General features: G+C 33.5%; 2 protein-coding genes across 3 annotated transcripts in view; both read left to right on the top strand.

The window, feature by feature from the left end:
- The window catches only part of LOC138137261 (neutral alpha-glucosidase C-like), a 72,994-nt gene that overhangs the window by 41,031 nt on the left and 14,619 nt on the right, over nucleotides 1-17,344 (top strand). The window lies entirely within an intron of this gene.
- Nucleotides 3,361-17,344, top strand: part of RhoGEF3 (Rho guanine nucleotide exchange factor 3) — a 157,232-nt gene continuing 143,248 nt past the window's right edge. For both annotated transcript variants that reach the window (XM_069056564.1, XM_069056563.1), the window contains exon 1: nucleotides 3,361-3,576. The gene's annotated coding sequence lies outside the window, so the exon portion shown is untranslated. The remainder of the gene's footprint in view (nucleotides 3,577-17,344) is intronic.

Genomic DNA, 17,344 nt, shown 5'->3' with positions numbered 1-17,344 from the left:
AAGCCGACAGGTGGCGCCACCGTCGGTCGCCCTCCAGCTGATCTGAAATTCAAATTCAAATTTCGTAAAATTAAAATACATTAACTTCGAACATTCAACCATTCCAAGTAATGATAACGAAACTGACAACTTTTGCTGGGGTGACGGTGACAATTAGCAACATTGTCATATCTAGATGTGCATTTGTTTAATTCTAGAGTGTGCAAAAATGGCGGCTCTGCGAGTTCATCCGTGTAAAATTTCGCTGTCATGTTGGTTATTTTTCAAAAATTGCCGTCTGACCGTAGCAACACAATAATCGTCGAATGTGTCCAATATTGGTTAATTCTTCATTTTTTATTTCTCTAATCCTCAGAATTCAGATAGGTCCTATCTTCTTTAAACAATTTTACAAATTTTCAAAGTGTAGGTATTAAATGTTCTCATTATTTTATTTGGTGTCACGATTTAAAACTAGCCGCACATAGTGAAGTAGCTAATTTTCTTTGGCTAAAAAATAATATTTACCTACTGCGGTTACTAATAATGATGTAGAATTAAAAATTAATCGACTTTATGCCAACGAAGAGCCAATTTATAAGTTCTAGATAAAAGGAACATTATACTCGTATTTTCCTTAATTAATTAAACGAAATACGAGCACTTAAATATTAAAGTCTCAAAAATCTACAGATATTTTATCTTAATTGGAAATTATGTTTAATACAATGTAGACTTACTTGTGTAAGCTGCAGAAATTAAAACAAACATTTAGGGACCACAAAAGATATTTTTTTAATTAATTGGCTCCTTACTTTCTTGTCGCTCCGCCTGAAATATCCTCTTTGATACTCCTGAGATTTTACAGTCAGCTTGAGTTTCGTAAAATAATGCAAAGCAAATCCTCCAAGCAACGAATAATTGATCTGATAAGTGTCTACATAATTAATTGAAGTCAAACTATTTCAAATTGTACGTTTTTATTGTGGCCAACGGTTGTTAGTTCTCACTCAAGTTAGCACTCATAATCCACGATTCTTAATTTTGGTTTTATTAATCAATAGAAATTGAAACCAAGATGACGAATTTTAAATGGGGCCTCAGACTATCATGTTTACATATTTTAATAAAAACGTGTTGTTAATTATAAACGGAACGTTCATTTACAAAATAATTGTATAAAAATGACAGAAGATTTATTACGTGTTCGAAACTTTTTTAATTTCACGCATGAAATTATTTTTCAAGAGGTGGAGAAGAAACCTTAAACATTAGTTAGAGCCTAAAATATTTAAAGCTTTTCAAGGTGAATTTTTAATTACAACTATGTTGCTAAACACAGCACAATGGATGTAAACCGGTTGGAATTATTTTGGTAAAATAAATTGTTTATATTTGTGACTAAACATTTTTGAAGTGAAAACTTCTTTAGGCGCACCACATACATTTTATTCCAGTGAATTAGTTTCATGCGACACGCTAAAATCGTTCGCAGCACGCTAAGACGATCGTTCGCAACACGCAATCAACAACGGGTGTCATAGAAGTTTTCACGTCTGTCGTGCTGTCTTAAGCACACACTCTTTTTTATATTTAATTACTTCATGTAGGATAATAATAATTTCTGTTCTTTATACGTTGCATCATCTACAAATTGGTGTCTCAAATTTGAAGTATAGACTATTTTATAAATTATTAACATTTCAGGTCCAACGTTTGCTGCCTCTTCATTACTTGCTGCAGTTCTTGCAAATTGTTTATAGTATTGTGCTAAGTAGTAAAAACCATTTTAAAAAACAAAGGATGATAAAGACAACTTTATTTTATTTTTGAATATTTAAATTCTTTACTTTATAATATACATAAATAAAACAATCACAAATATTTACAATGGTTTAGTATTACAGCTGTTATTTATTTGTTGATCAAATAAAGCAAATCCCGACGTTTACTTTATTTTAATTTAATGCTTTGCTATCCCTCGTTATACAACTCGAACATCTTCAACAGTTGAAGACATTCGGAACACTTTAGGTAAAATCTTGGGTCTCATTGTTGAACTGATTTAACTGTTGCGTATCCACCGTTCGCACTTCGATGCCTTTACTGGCCAAGGCTGTATCCATTGTTGAAAATAATGTGGTCCTGCAATCTTTCAGGAAGTACGATATAGAAAATAACCTAGACAACGAGAAATATTTACAAAATCAAATAAAACCTGCTTGTGACGGAAAATGGAAAAGTGGTAGGCATAGTCTTGTTGATAAATAAATTTACCAGAGAAAATTCACTTGAAAACGTTGTCAAGCAAGTAGAGATGATTTGTTTACAAACTTACTCATCGTTAAAGCTACTTCCTCTCTTTCTTTCAAGTGACGGATAATTGCTTTTCTGTTTGCAAAATAAGTAACACCGGGGAAAATATCAGTTCTTTGTATTGATGCAACCGACTTTCCATCTCGCAATCACGGTGAATGGTGAATCTAGCAAAAGTGGTCATGGATGCATGAACCCCTTTGTAAAAATCTTGCAATACCTGCGACTGAATGAACTGAAAGATGTTTTTAATCTTATAAAAATATTTTCTTTATTCGGATGATAAAAAACGAGTGTTTGATCTTCTTTAAAAGTTTGGGGTTGATTAAAAATGTTTTTATGGAACGAATCCTTTTTCCGAAATGACAACTGACCTAAACATTAAGGAATTAAAAACTTTTCCATTCAAAGTATCCAATCTCTTTAGATGGTATCCGTTTAAATGGATTATTTTTTAAATAATTTTTCATTTAATTTGTTATTTTCTTAGCCTGGTGGAGAGAATTCGTGTTGAAGCTACTATTCCCGTGGGTCACTTTATCGCAAAAGTGACTGTTTCTACCGGTGGGAGATACAACAAACTTTAAATTTTATCCCTTGGTGAAAAGTTGTTAAAACGATAATGATCTTAAATTCGAATTGGGGGCTGGGTTCGTTAACTACATTCAGGGCAAACACATGGAAAGTGCTTACTAATCACCGAAAGTAGGTGTAATTTAGCCGATTCGCGAAACAGCAGCTTGTTCGGGTGCTTTCGCAATGCCATCGTCAAAGCTTTGACAATGACAATGTGACAAATCCCGATCTAGAAATAATCTATGCCGTCATCTGACAAATGCCGCGAAAGCTTCGGAAGCAGCTGTTGGGAAAATATTCACCACTCCACAGGAGTTTAGCCGCAGTTTCTGTTTAAATTGTTTTCGAACACAATATTTGCGTTATTATTAGAAAGTGTGAGTGCTGTACATTGTTCACCTTGGCAACATGTTAATTAATAAACTTAATAAAGAATGAAATTATGAACAAGTGCAACATGGCGATCCGTTAGTTTGCGTTAAATAATATGCAATAAACCGCCTTACAACAAGAAACCTATTTTAAACGCATCGGTGATAAAACTCCCACCTATCCCACCTGCCCGACGAGCATTATTTTGTTACATCTTCACCGTATGTAATGTAATCAATTCGCGACGTGTGAATGTGGCGGTGTTCTTCAGCGATTTTAGTGTTTCGTGGAGTGTGTGAGAATGTGATCTGTTGAGTATGTGAAGTTTTTCAGGTGAGTTCTTTTCTACCCGGTTTCGTTAACGTGTGTACAGCCTATTCGAAAAGGCGTGTGAGTATTGTTGTCGTTGTGTGTCGTCCTTTGGAGGTCGTAATTCGATTAGTCGACGTTTTCAAAGATCTCCATTCGGTCCAACATCCAATTTTATTAGGTTTGTCGACTTTTCTCCCCGATGGTTTCTCGTCTGTATGCGTCATTGTCATTTTACGCCGGTGTTATTTTTTGATATGAGTTTATTATCTGAAACAGAGTTAGGGAAAATATTTTTCTGGTTGAAAGGATCTTGTTGTTTTCCTGTTTTATTCAAATATTTTTAAGCATTCATCCAGAGGTGTTGTATTAAAGTACGAAAACTACTGTGTTTAAAAAAATGTAAATATTTGTTTTTTTTTGACAATACTACAAACTATACGTGCACTGTGAAGAACTAAACTTTCAAAGTTTAAATTTCAAAATTTTCTTATACATATTTTTAATGCCCTTTTAATGGAAAGGTTAGATGCATTTTTTCAAAACCACACGGATATTGTTGAATTTGTTTATCATTTTAATTAGACAAATATTATGAATCATTTCATGATGTAACAACTTAGTCATGTTGTTAGAACTTAGATCTAGTAACTCTTGGTTAGTTATTTATATCCATATTTCTCAATGAAATTGTAAATGTCGCTTTTTGAAGATTTTTTACCTTGTTTAATTTTAATTTTTCAGTTCCACGAATTTTTTTAATGTTATAAACATTTGTTTGTTCTTCATCTCTACTTAATTCGTGAATTATCTTCATTTCTTATGTACGATAATATCGACGTATGCGCCACGATCAGAGGAAAACTTAAATGAATTAATAAAAATCAATTGGAAATTTATAAGAAACAATATTTTAAATAAAAAGATTACATAAAATACCAATGGTTAATTTGTTTAAACAATAAATTGGTAATCTTGTGATGGTAATTACTTTCTGAAGATGCTGACGCGGTGTCCTCAACAACAAAAAACAAGTCTACTTATTTGGCGTTGGAAAAATTAAACCGTTTAGAACAGTGTAAAGTTTGAATTTCCCGCCGTTTGACACCAATGACATTTGTTTATGTTTAATCGGAACATAATTGACCATGTTTGTTTTCAGCAAAGGGTGGCCTTAGATATTTGCTTCGAGAATAGGAATCGTTAAATTATTCTATTTTAATGTAAAACATTGCAAAGAAAGAAAAAAAAGAAAGATTTTTTTGGCTCTAAATGTTAGGTTAGCTGTCAACATGCTCCAATTAATCTACGCTTTCAAAAAGCACAACAATTGACGGTTTCCAACACCTCCCCAGCCCAGGATTTCATTTGAACTCACGATATAAAAAAAATCTGCAAAACGCAACCTGCTAAAATCCAAATCTGACCAAAATGGAGTTGAAAAACTGCGTCGAAGAACTGACAACTCAAATCGGTAGATTCTAGGAGGAGTGGAATAATTTCGATGTTGATTCAGTAGTAGTTATTTACGAACCGAGTGCGAGAAGACATTTTTCGCACATGAGCGCATTATTTGAGGCACGAGCGACGAAGGAGCGAGTGCTTCATTTGCGCGAATGTGCCGAATACGTCTTCGCACATCGAGGTTTGTACAATATTTTTTGAAACGAACATTGCCATTTTAAAATTATTTCCAATAGTTCCCAATTTAGTGAATAGGTGGCGCTTGTCCAAGTGTCAATCTAAAGTCACTATGTCAATCGAATTAATAGTGATTTATTTTCATTCTTTCGAAATTTTCAACATCCAAATTGGAGAAATGGAACCAGATTTTATTATTATCAAGTCAAATTATTTTCAGAATGCTCAGAAAGGCCAACGCTTTTTGAATGATTTTGAAGCACTAGTGCGCAAAAAATATTTAACACAAGTTTTATATTTTTACAAATTTATTTCAAACAAAAAATGTGTTTTTAGAAAGTAACGTTACTTTGTGAAGTTTTCAGCATGATGAAAATGTACACAACAAATATTCGGTAATGAAACTTTGGTATATAATTTAAAATTTACAAAAATATAAATAACGTCGTCACGGCGTAGGGCTTTCGGCATCGGTGTCTGAAGTCTCTGTTGCTGATTTCCCGTGTCAGAACGTTTTCACCTGTGACCCTGTTAAATCAGTATTTTCTCATTTGTTGCCTGCTTCAACCACTTAAAACGACTTGCGACACCGCTATTCCTTCCTGATAACGGCCTTAATTATCAGAGTCTCCTATTTTTCGAATGCGGGTGTCGAACGTCATAAAACCTGAACACACAAAACGCATTTGTGCGTCGTAGATACAGTTTTATTGGCGAAGATAATGTCAAACCGGAATACACAAATTCGGATGCGAAGACGACGATCGTGTTTATTTTATCTGCACATTACAAAGAAAACGGTCCCTTCCAAGTTTGCGTAGGTCCTCCCCGGCCATATCGCAAGGGTTGCAGTTAATGGATTAGACCGAACAATCACCACCGATAGTCTTCAACACGATTAAAGATTTACGTATGGGCCATCATTCACATAAATGTTAAATGGGTTTTCGGGGATGATAAACCGTTCCAGGTGATGGTTTTAGACGAGCATTTCAAACTTCGGAATACCTGGATGGGTAATTTAATGGCTCGTTTCATGCGTTGCAATCATTCGCTTAAATGAGTAATAAACATACTTGGTAGTCGGGCACAAGAGTGTTTTATTTTCTTTTCGAAGTTTTCTGTTTAATTTAAAGCTATTGTATTGTTGGACCCAGCGGTAGGTATTTCGTTTGTGCTGCAATAAACATTATTTATTGGGACGGAGGTTTTGAAAATTTCAAAGACACGCCTGAGTGTCAGAAACTGAAATCAGAACGGAGAATGTAGCTACAACAGAGAGTGGTCGATAATAAGCGCTGAAAGAAATCACAGTTAACGAACTTCATTTAGGCGTTTCTTGAATCTGTTTTAATTGTTGTCATGTACATAAAAAGAAACAGAAAAGTTTTTAACACAGTGGTCTAGTTTCGTCTTGTTCTCTAATGAACAGCAAACGGTAAAATCACAATTGCTTTTCGCTGTTGCGTCCATCAAGCGGATCGAGATAACGCTACACAATTTTAAAAAACGATCAAAAGTACAAGCTCGAAGAAGACGAACGTCACAAAATCGCTTCTCGATGTCATGATTTTTCGAGTCTCTCTTTTGTGCCTCGATAATTGTTTCTTGCGTCTTCACGAGATTCATCGTCTGCCGGTTCTTCTTGCATATGCTAATGGTCGAGTAATTTGCGTATTCATTGCTGGCAACAACAAGAAGCACCGTATCGTGCTCGCACACCAAGTAATAGTCATGGTAACCCGAAAAGAAATGCATAACGGTGCCTAATTCGTGCTATTTTTACGGTCGAAGGGTTTGTTTAGAGGAAGGTATTTTATTAACAACGAATCCCTCCGTTTCTCTGTTTCGTTTTTAGCTCTATCACGTGTCACTTCATGGGAAAAAAAAGGCGAACTCGACGTGTAACATAATTCCAGAATCCATTATTTATCGATTAGTTGGCCAATTCCGAATGGAAATTAGGCATTTGCGTTGTAGCAAAATCGATGGTGGCTTAATTAAATATGAAACAATTTATTCCCGATTTGATAAATTTCAGTTCGGACCTCAGGATTCTACGAGCGATGGCACTTTTAATAGTTTTTTTTTTATATATTTTGTTGGTGGTAATTTGGTTGAAAATGATACAAAGGGATTAGAAAGAAACGTTTTGACACCGCACTAATTCTCAGATATTATTCCTGAAATGAATGAATTAATAATTTATTGTAACCTTTATCGAGGATCCGCAACAGAGAAATTAATAATAAAAACAAACAATAAAAATATAATTATGGAATTCCAGGTCTAAAATAGCTATGTATTATGCAACTAGTTAGAAAATGTTTCATTTTGTGTAACGAGGAGGATCACACAAGTTACACAAAATGACTTTCCTAACATGTTTCGTAGAAGATTTTTTCCAATTTTGACAAAAAAGATTCTTTTATTTGATGTAAGTTCTGATGTACAGTCGCGAGCAATACATTTTGGTCGTCAAGGTCATTCTTTGACGCAATCGAAAATGCTCCATTGTAAAATATCATAACCTATCATTGTGTTGTATGACATTAATTGTAATTTTTTTCTAATTTTTTTGACACTTTGTTGACATGGGCATAATTAGGCAGGGAATTTTTTTAAATCTGTGACAATCTAACCAAATTTTGAAATGACATTGACGATCAAAATTTATTGCTCCCGACAGTACCAAGTGGTCGCAGAAAATGCAATATCATTAATAATTCCGGAAAAATAAGCAAAATATTATTTGAAACATAGATGTGGTAAATTACCTACTGTTTTTGATTGCTGTAAATAACTGTACGGGAATATCTTTTTCAATTTTCGCACTAGTGCGAAAATGAATTTCGTTCTGTGCTCGTTACATAATATAGTATTTTGCCACCCGTGGGTTTTCCTAACCAGTTACAAAAAGAGTGGCGTTTCGAAACTTCATTTAATTTGATTAATTTGTTTATTTTATTGTTTATTGTATTGTATTGTTTAATTTATATTAAACTCTGGTGCGATAACAATGAATCAAAGGCAGCGTCAAATATTTCCAGCAACAATTATTTTAATTAAAACCGTTTATAAAATTAGAGACTGGAGATATTTTTAATAATTAGCGCGAGGTAATTTACCTAATGGACCAACGGTGACTCTTGAATTAGTTTGTTTGAGCGTGAAGGCTAATTAAGTTGTAGTTTGAAATTGTCGATTGTTAAATTTGGTTTCGTATGATTAGAGATTAATAATCTCCAGCAACAACCGGCGCTCTAATTTCAATAAATCTTATCGTAACCAAAGTTAAATGGAACAAATTTCACGAAATCTGCTTTAATAAAAAAATACAGTCTGGTGGAAACCGTGCGGAATAGTTATTCAAATAAGATGTCTGAATCCTAATGGCTTAATTCCCATCTACGTAAACAGTTTATGTTTCAACTAAGAGAGACGCATCTCGCATACATTATACATTTTCGATGATTTAAAACAACAACAGGTAAATACGTTCCGTGGGTATTAATGCTAATCCACTTTAGTCAAACGAAAACAATCATGGAAAGCTGTTGAAATAATATTGCGGTCGAAAGCGAAGAATTTTCCTGCAAACACACGTAATAACAGGTAGTAGAATTTTTTAAATTCATCTTTCACTTCGAGGCAGTTAATTCTTTCAGGAATTTCAGGATTCCCACAAAACTGTTCCATTTATCAAACGGAAAAATTTTAATCGACCAGTTTTTGAAACCACGTCAGAAAAATGTTGTTGTAAGTAGGTAGCGCCCTCGTCGTGCCTAACCCTCGATGTATATTTAATATTTAATGGTTTGTTGAAGATGAACAAAGGTCAAAGTTCGTAACAGAAATTCGAGTGAAGGTCTAAATGCTACATATTCTCCAGGGTGCGTTAAGTTACAGTTTCTTGCAGGTTAAGTCATACCGGTTTGCATAAAGTATGAGCACAGATTGTGTCAACCTTTATTGATATACCTAAGGATCATACCTATAGTGAAAACTGAATATTTCAAAAGTCATGTCAGACTCAATGAACAGGGACAGGTAAAAAGTAAAAAATTCGAAAATGACATTGTTTGTAGTCAAAATCTACACAATGTTTGTAATTTTCGATTACATGATTACATGAAGTAATTTAAGCACAGATGAACAAGTGTAATGACTAATGAAACACCGAACTCGTATTTATTTACATACATTTAATTAACATCACAGACTAAATCTGTGTTTTCCAATTTTGTTGTATTAATAGCCGTATCCATCCATTTTACTGTAGGTCGTTTCAATAAAGCAAATTTAATTCATTCGTTATTACGAGAACGTTTGATATGAAGGCTCTATACTAGCACCAATGTGGTCAACAAAACAAAGGAGCGGCGTTAATACAACTCTTCAAAAAAAAGATCACCGTCAAATGCATTGAATTTTTAATTGGCAATTTGACATAACTCTGTAAGGTTGACACCATTCTTGTTACGTTATTGTTATACTCAAGTCAATATCTTGTGCGTCGTAACAGAACAATAACAGAGAATGTTTTGCTTTGATTACGTTAAAAATTACGTTCGAGAAATTGTTGTTGGAATGAATATTATTTGCCTTAGAGCAAGTCAGTTTGAGAAATACGAACATCCGAAGATTTATCAAATTGCAACAAAAAATAAAGAAAAACAAATATTTAGAACAATTTAAAGTTATCATAATTGCCATTAAACGATATGGCAACGCTGTTCCTATTAAATAAATACTGCAACGACTGTGTAACTTTTTATAGAAATTAATATGAAATAATTTTATTAATATTGATTTATACAAAAAACTGTCATCTGATAATTTGAATTCATTGCTGTATATTTATTATTATTATTATTATACACATTTTGGTACAATTGTCTGCACAAAATCTTTGACACGCTGTTGCCACATTATCCTACACAATAGTACCAAAACCCCTAACGCAACTACAGCGCCGAATTAAAATGATCAGCTATAAATGGATTAATAAACTAGGCAACAATGAATAGGGAATTCCACAATTTTTCTTGGAAAGCAAAGTAATTGTCCCAATCCTCCCACGTATTCTTAAACACTAGATAAATTTAAAATGTAACAAATACTTGAAACATTACATTTAATATGTATATTTATACATTTCTAACACATTTCATTACAAATTTTAACCTGTATTTATAAAAAATTCAAAAATGGAAAAATTCCCTATTTGCGACTTTCATAAAAATTGAAAGTATTTTAGTTTAGTTGCAAATTTTTATTGAAACAATTTATTATGTATGTACTTCAATAAACATTTTTTTGAACCAACATTTTAATTGTATCAAATAATTACAACTAACAGAAGAAATGTATCCCGTAGGTATACTTCGCATTTCCCATCATAAGTGATTTAAAATGTTTTCCTCGGAACTAAACTGACAGAATTACCTTAATGGTTCTGAAGGAATTTTAATCAAGTATTTTACTGCCCAATAGAACCCGGGGAAAATACTCCACTGTCACAAGAATCATCGTCCTATGTGCAAAGATATGATTTTTTTTTTAATTTTGGAAATTTCTCGAAATTGAGCAAAGTATAATTTTTTCGGCTCTAAAGAAGGACCTTGACGGAAAAAATCCAGTGGTTTAATTTAAAGTTTTTTTCTCAGTCGAAAAAAAAGAGGGGGATTGCATATCCCCCTTAGAAGCTATGGCAATTTTGCACTCTTCAAGACCCTTCCTTGAGACCATAAACATCATAACCTTATTCATTTTCTAGAAAAACTCAAAAAACTGAAAAAACGAATTTCATTTTTGGATTCTACTTTTCAAGGTCATTCTTTTGAATGGTAAACATCATAATTTTACTCTTGATTTTCTAGAAAAGCGCAAAACACTGAAAAAACCATTTAAATGTTATATTCTAATCTAAACGAATTGTTGCTGATCTATCGGAGTAAAACAACTAAACTATTTCGAGCTTGCCATCACATCTAAATTATTCTCTTTATTTCTCCAAAAAAGTAATACTAATCTATTACAATTTAAGAATAGATCGCTTAAACCACGATGTTTGAAGAAAATATCCTTCAATGATTACAAGTTGACAACGTCAGGTTTTATAAAAACATCATTTAAAAATGTTTATATGGAAAACAATCAAACCGTCCGGCAATGGTGCAAATATATTATCGAGTCAATTATATTTTTCTTTTTGCAGAGTTGAGCGGTGGGTTCTCGTGCTACGTTTTAACGCACTGTTGCCAAGTCGCATGATACGAATTATAAAATTCTCGTGGCGAAACGAAATGAGAAAAATATTCGCTGACTCTCCGACAAACAGAGAACTCGGAGGCTCAAAAAGTTCATCGTGTGGACAGTTAATGACAAAAAGCTGACACCTTGCTAAATCGATTGATTATGAATAGGTGAACTTCCAAAAAAAAGTTCAAAAATTATCGTGTGCAAAAGGGCGTTACTCAAAATTTTCGAGTTACGTAGCTTATCGGATAGCCGATGTTCAAGTATTTTTTTGGTAGAAACTTTGTAATATTTTCTGTAGCCGTTTGGTTGTAAAAAAATAAACAACTTTCAAAAAAGTATTGCGTCTTATGGAAAGAATAAAATTCAAATGCCTGTATCTCTGTTCGACGCTCGCCAAAAATTAATTTATTTTGCCGTGTTTTTACGTTTCTCACTCCATTGCTCGAAAACTAAGCCTCAAATCGAAAAAATGTATTCTTTAAGAACTAAAGACCGATATTCTCTGATTACGATGGCGTTTATTATAATAATTTTGAGGGAATATTAATCAAGTTATGATTAAAAAACTAAAGTTGCAACAAAATCTCTTAGGGCTAATAAGCTGAAACCTGGATCACCCTCCCGCACCGCTCTGTTCCCCGCGCTCGGCTTTTGCCTAAAACCTACCGAAACAATTATCTTGTTTGTAATACCATGTTTCAAAAAATTACAGGTAGGTCATGCAAAACAAAAGCATTAAAAACGTATGGCGCAGAGTGTCAAATAATAATTGAACTGTCAGAAACGTCATTGATTGCCGTAACCTGAACAAAAGATATTCACGATTGAACCTTATTTTCGCAATGGTCACACACTTCACACATTTCAAGAAAGTGGCAGTGCTCGATCCAAAGTTCGAACTGAAAGGTACGGGAACAACATTCTTGATGTTTTCACAATCAACTCCTCCAACTGGCTCAGGGGTATTTTCAATAAGACGGGAGACTCTTCGTTATTTGTGGAAATTTTTTGCACCTACGCTGCTTGATGAAAAGAAGTCTTCCAATGTGCATCGAAGCTCAAGGCTATCATTTTCAACACTTGCTCAAGAGTAATTTAAAACACATTATTGTTAATTGTTGTTTATTTATTTATTGTTATTACATTACTTGTTTGCACATATTGCGCGGATTTATTTGTTTGATTTATTTATTGTTTGTAGGGTACATAACCTAACTTTAATCCGTTACGTATACGAATTACGAAGCGAATGAAGCGATCGTCCGCAGTACTGCGGTGCAATATGAAATCTTGGCGCCAACCCTAATTCTCGTAGAATCGTAGGGGAAAAGAACCGTTCTCAAGCTTTTCCTGAAATTGCCATTTTATAACAGTTCGTTCAAAACAATTATTGTGATAAACACATTTTCGCCTGAATTATTCAAGTTACGCCATAATGCTTTTGTTTTTTAGAACCTACTTGACCAGAAAATTTTTGAAACATACGGTATTTACATAATAGTGCTTTTTTTTAAACAATTGTCAACGTCAAAATTTCCTTAAAGACCAGCTTGTACCACTCTAAAACCTTTTGTTTCGGAACACCTGTATTGTAAAATCTCCCTAGATCAGGTTTGAGGTTTTATCAATAATTAGAGGTCGCCCAGCGGTTGAAATTAGATTCATAAAATTTTTAAGTTTGAATGTTATTGAGTTTTTTGTAACAAAGAGTATTCCTCTGTGATCATTGCATATAATTTTTTTGAATTTTGTTCTACAGGGTCTCTATAAATGATTGTCGGGTCCAGCCAGCCATGGAAACTTGTCAAATTTTGAATGTGCCGCTTTATTCGGCAAATAAAGAATGTCACATTTTCAGGTTAGGTTGTTGGCTTTTAACCAGAGACAAGTTTCAACTGTGCTTTATTCTTGCTAACATTAATGTACATATTTATTATTTAATATCAACACCAACACGGGAACAATTATTGCCCCCATCGTACCGCCACACACTGTACAGGAATTGGTATGAGAACAAATCCAAACAGATAAATATTGAGAACACCTTGTCCCCGTATACTCGTACCACAATACAATACTTGATACTGCCTTTTTGTCTGCTTTAGTGCTTTCACATTTCTTATTTTATGCTAGTGGTAAATACGACCTAGACTGAATTGTCGAATATGGTATTGACTCCCATTTTTTCTTCCAATATAAATAACAGTGTTTTTCATTACAAATAAGTCTTACTGGTTTTTCAATAAAATCAAATGTATTCAACAACATAATTTACAACACTAAATAACGAGAACAAATAGGTATTTTTTTATAAAATAGATTGAAAATGTCCCCCATTAACTTCTAAACACTTGACAATTCTTCATTTATTTTCAAAAATATTTTGCAGCACTTCTTAGTTAGGGTTAAGGGTACAGCAACACTGCTATCCACAGTTCCACACACCAATTTTCAAAACATGTAAAGGAGTCTACAAATTGATGTGGATTCTCAGCACTCCAAATTATGAAATTGAGGTGATTTTCAAACTGATTACATTATTAAACACAACTTTGATAATCTGCAGGTTGGAGTTCTTGTACAACACTAATTTTATAAAGATGCAGTTGTAGCCTATTTTTAATGATTTTGTGACAAATGCTTCGTGGTACACCAGATTGTTGAGATAAAGAGGCTATGGATATCTGTAGAGACTTTTTCACCATTTCTTTCAAATCCTCGAGTATTTCATCAGATATTGGTGGTTGTCCTAATGATTTACCCTTGCTAATTGTTCTGATTGTTAAAAACCTGTTCACAATTTGCTTAATGTGAGTTAACAATCATCTTGAATGTTGTTCAGATATTTTGCTGCAATTCATTTTTACAAACAGATAATTCCCCATTACTAAACCTTCCATTTCGAAAGTAAAAAACAACAATGAACGTGTTCTGTTCAACAGAATAAACCATTGTAAAGAAAATAAGCTAAAATAAAACATAAAACATTAAAGCATAACCTCACAAATTTTGCCAGTGTACCTATTTACCTGTAAAAGCGGACGTACTTGCAATTTTTATTGAAAAATACAGATTTTTGGTGTATATTAACTGTGATTAACTGCGATAAAACAAATATAAGGAACCAAAACTCGACTGACAAGTGCAAACGAAATGTCATTCACTAATGTCAGAAGTGACCGTGAAAACGAACTAGAATTTGGCATCGGTTTCAAAAAAGCGGAACAGTAAATTTTTTTTCCAAGGCTGGCTTGACCAGACAATCATTTATAGAGACCCTGTATTACGTCAGCTGCGAGCGTGTACAAATACGTCATTAGTTCATTACGCATTAATTTTCGAGTTATTTGAAAAATACGAACGATAGGAAAAATGCGGAATAGCTTGGCTAAGCCATATTTAAAAAACGATAACGCGTTTCTTGACATTTTACTTACAGAATGCTTTCCTCGGAACTAAAGCTGACAGAATTACCTTAAAATGGTTCAGAAGGAATTTTAATCAAGTATTTTACCGTGATTTCCAGTTGAATACTGAAATATTTTTATTTTATTATTTGATAATTTAGTACGATTCCATTTCAGTTGTTTGTTTTGCTTCTGCTTGGAAGCAATATCTCTGTTCGTTTGATTGTAAGATTGCTGGTGCGTTTCAACCCCAGCTGATTTCAATAATGGCTGGTGGTGTTCTCTTCCAATTAAAGCAGATTTCCTAATGAATGTAAGTCAGTTATTAAATTAGAATAATTATACCTTCATCAAACCACGACAAGCTTCAATCTTAATATTATAGTAAATATACGATGTAAAGTCAATTTATTTTCTCTTGTCTGGATAAGAGAGGGACCAATAATTGCAGTTGATGACCTCTTGGCAGCTTCTAGATCTCGTTCAAAATTCAACGCTCTCATTCGAATCGATTGTACGTCTATCGTCTCTAAATTTAATCAAAGATCTTTTCAGTAAAGTGGGAGGAATGCATTTTGCCGGTTTGGAGGATTTTCAGCAATACATACATGTCTGGAAAGCGCTCACTAACATTCGCCGAGTACTTCAACGAATTAATCTTCTCCTTTTTTGAGGTCTTCATCGATTCGTACAGTTTACATTCAAATCTTGTTTCTTACATAATTGGATAAATGTTTAGCTTTCAATTTTCAGAGGAAATTGAGGTTGCGGAGGTAAGAGTTTTCGCGAAAGTGAAATTTCACTGTCATTTACCGTCAAGTTTATTTAAACAAAATTTCTAACAGAGAGAATTTGCATTTTATATACGAGTATTTTTATAAACTCAACGAAAGTCTTTGGGGAAGCAAGTTTAAAGTAATTCGCTCCAGTTGACACAAATAGACAAGTATTTTAGAAAAAAGAAATACATAGCTCCATATACGAGTATATATGTTTAAAAATAAATATGTACATTCTTAAGAGTCCAATTAAGATGAAAAATGGTTCTCGAACTTAACAGGATATGTTTACATTCATAATCATTGATGGAGGATGGTTCACTTTATTTTTTAAAATGGAAATGCTTTTAGCCAAACTATAGCAGATTTTTTTAGATAGCTTAAACTTGATTTTTTTTAGTAATTTAATAATTCGTTTATAAGCTTTTTCAATTTTTTTCTTGGAAATTTTAACAAATGTACACTTTTTTCCAACATCGATTATGAAAATGATACTTTCATCACTCAATTTAGCGAGGAAAATATGCGTTTGCATCACTAGTGAGGAAAATGGACAAAGTAAACTCACTAGTGAGGAAAATTTATTTAACCATCTACTACATTAACAATCTACTACCTACTTAATAATATAAAAATTTAAAGCACTGTTATTTGCATTAATTGAAACTCCAGATCCGGAAAATTCAAAAAATAGGGGAGTAAAATAATTATAAAGGAATTTAAAATTTAGACTCATTTTCATAAGCGATGTTGGAAAAAATAGTATACACAATTCGTGATCAAAGTGCGATTTTTCAACTCGCAATACTATCCTCACTCGCTAGCGCTCGTGTATAGCTCGTTGAAAAATCAGGCACTTTCATCACTTATAGTGTAATATACTATTTTTACATCACTAGAAAACGAAAAAAGCTGTCTCGGAAACAGTTGAAAAATACACATTGCCCGTCATTGGGTTAATCCTACAAAGTGTTTCGACAGCAATGCTGTCATCATCAGAGCGGCTATGCTATCGTGCGTTCATTTAAATGTATCCTTAAAGTTGGCGTTGGAGAGTCGATTGAGAACGCACCACTCGTGTAAAAGCCTAAGATTTAAACAACTATGCGTTATTCGTACGAGTATGGTGCGTTCACAATCGAGTCTTCAACGCCAACTTTGAGGATAAATTTAAATGAACGCACGATACAACAAAAACCACTTTTTATTACGAGAATTTTTACAAAGTGTGAAGGACGTCTCATTATTTGTAATCGTAATGAATGTTGCACATTATTTGTACCACGCTTTTAATTATTAGGTTTGTTGCAAAAGCAAAACTATTTGTATCAGTGAAGGAAACATCACCGGTGGTAGTCGTAGTCTATAGTGTGAAACAATTTCCGGAGCGTGAAACGTTTATCTTGCACATTCCAATGCGTGCCTTCCATCATTCGGTTCGATATCAGACAATTTAATGGCGAAATGCTTCAGCCATCTCAAACACCAGCGATCATAACTTTGTTAAAGTGAATGTTTGTAATGACGCATGTAGGTTCATTAGATTTCACTACAATAGCACCGTCGGATGCATTGAAAACCAGAAACATCCCTTGTTCTTCGCCCTGATCGTATCGTACGAATCAAACGAGAAAGGGAAAGATAAATTATTAAAGGGCCTCTGTGACAACTTAAAACAAGACATTTAAATTGGATGATTAT

The sequence above is a fragment of the Tenebrio molitor genome, chromosome 8 (genome assembly GCF_963966145.1).
Source record: "Tenebrio molitor chromosome 8, icTenMoli1.1, whole genome shotgun sequence".
NCBI lineage: Eukaryota > Metazoa > Arthropoda > Insecta > Coleoptera > Tenebrionidae > Tenebrio > Tenebrio molitor.
This window is presented reverse-complemented; position numbering and strand designations above follow the sequence as displayed.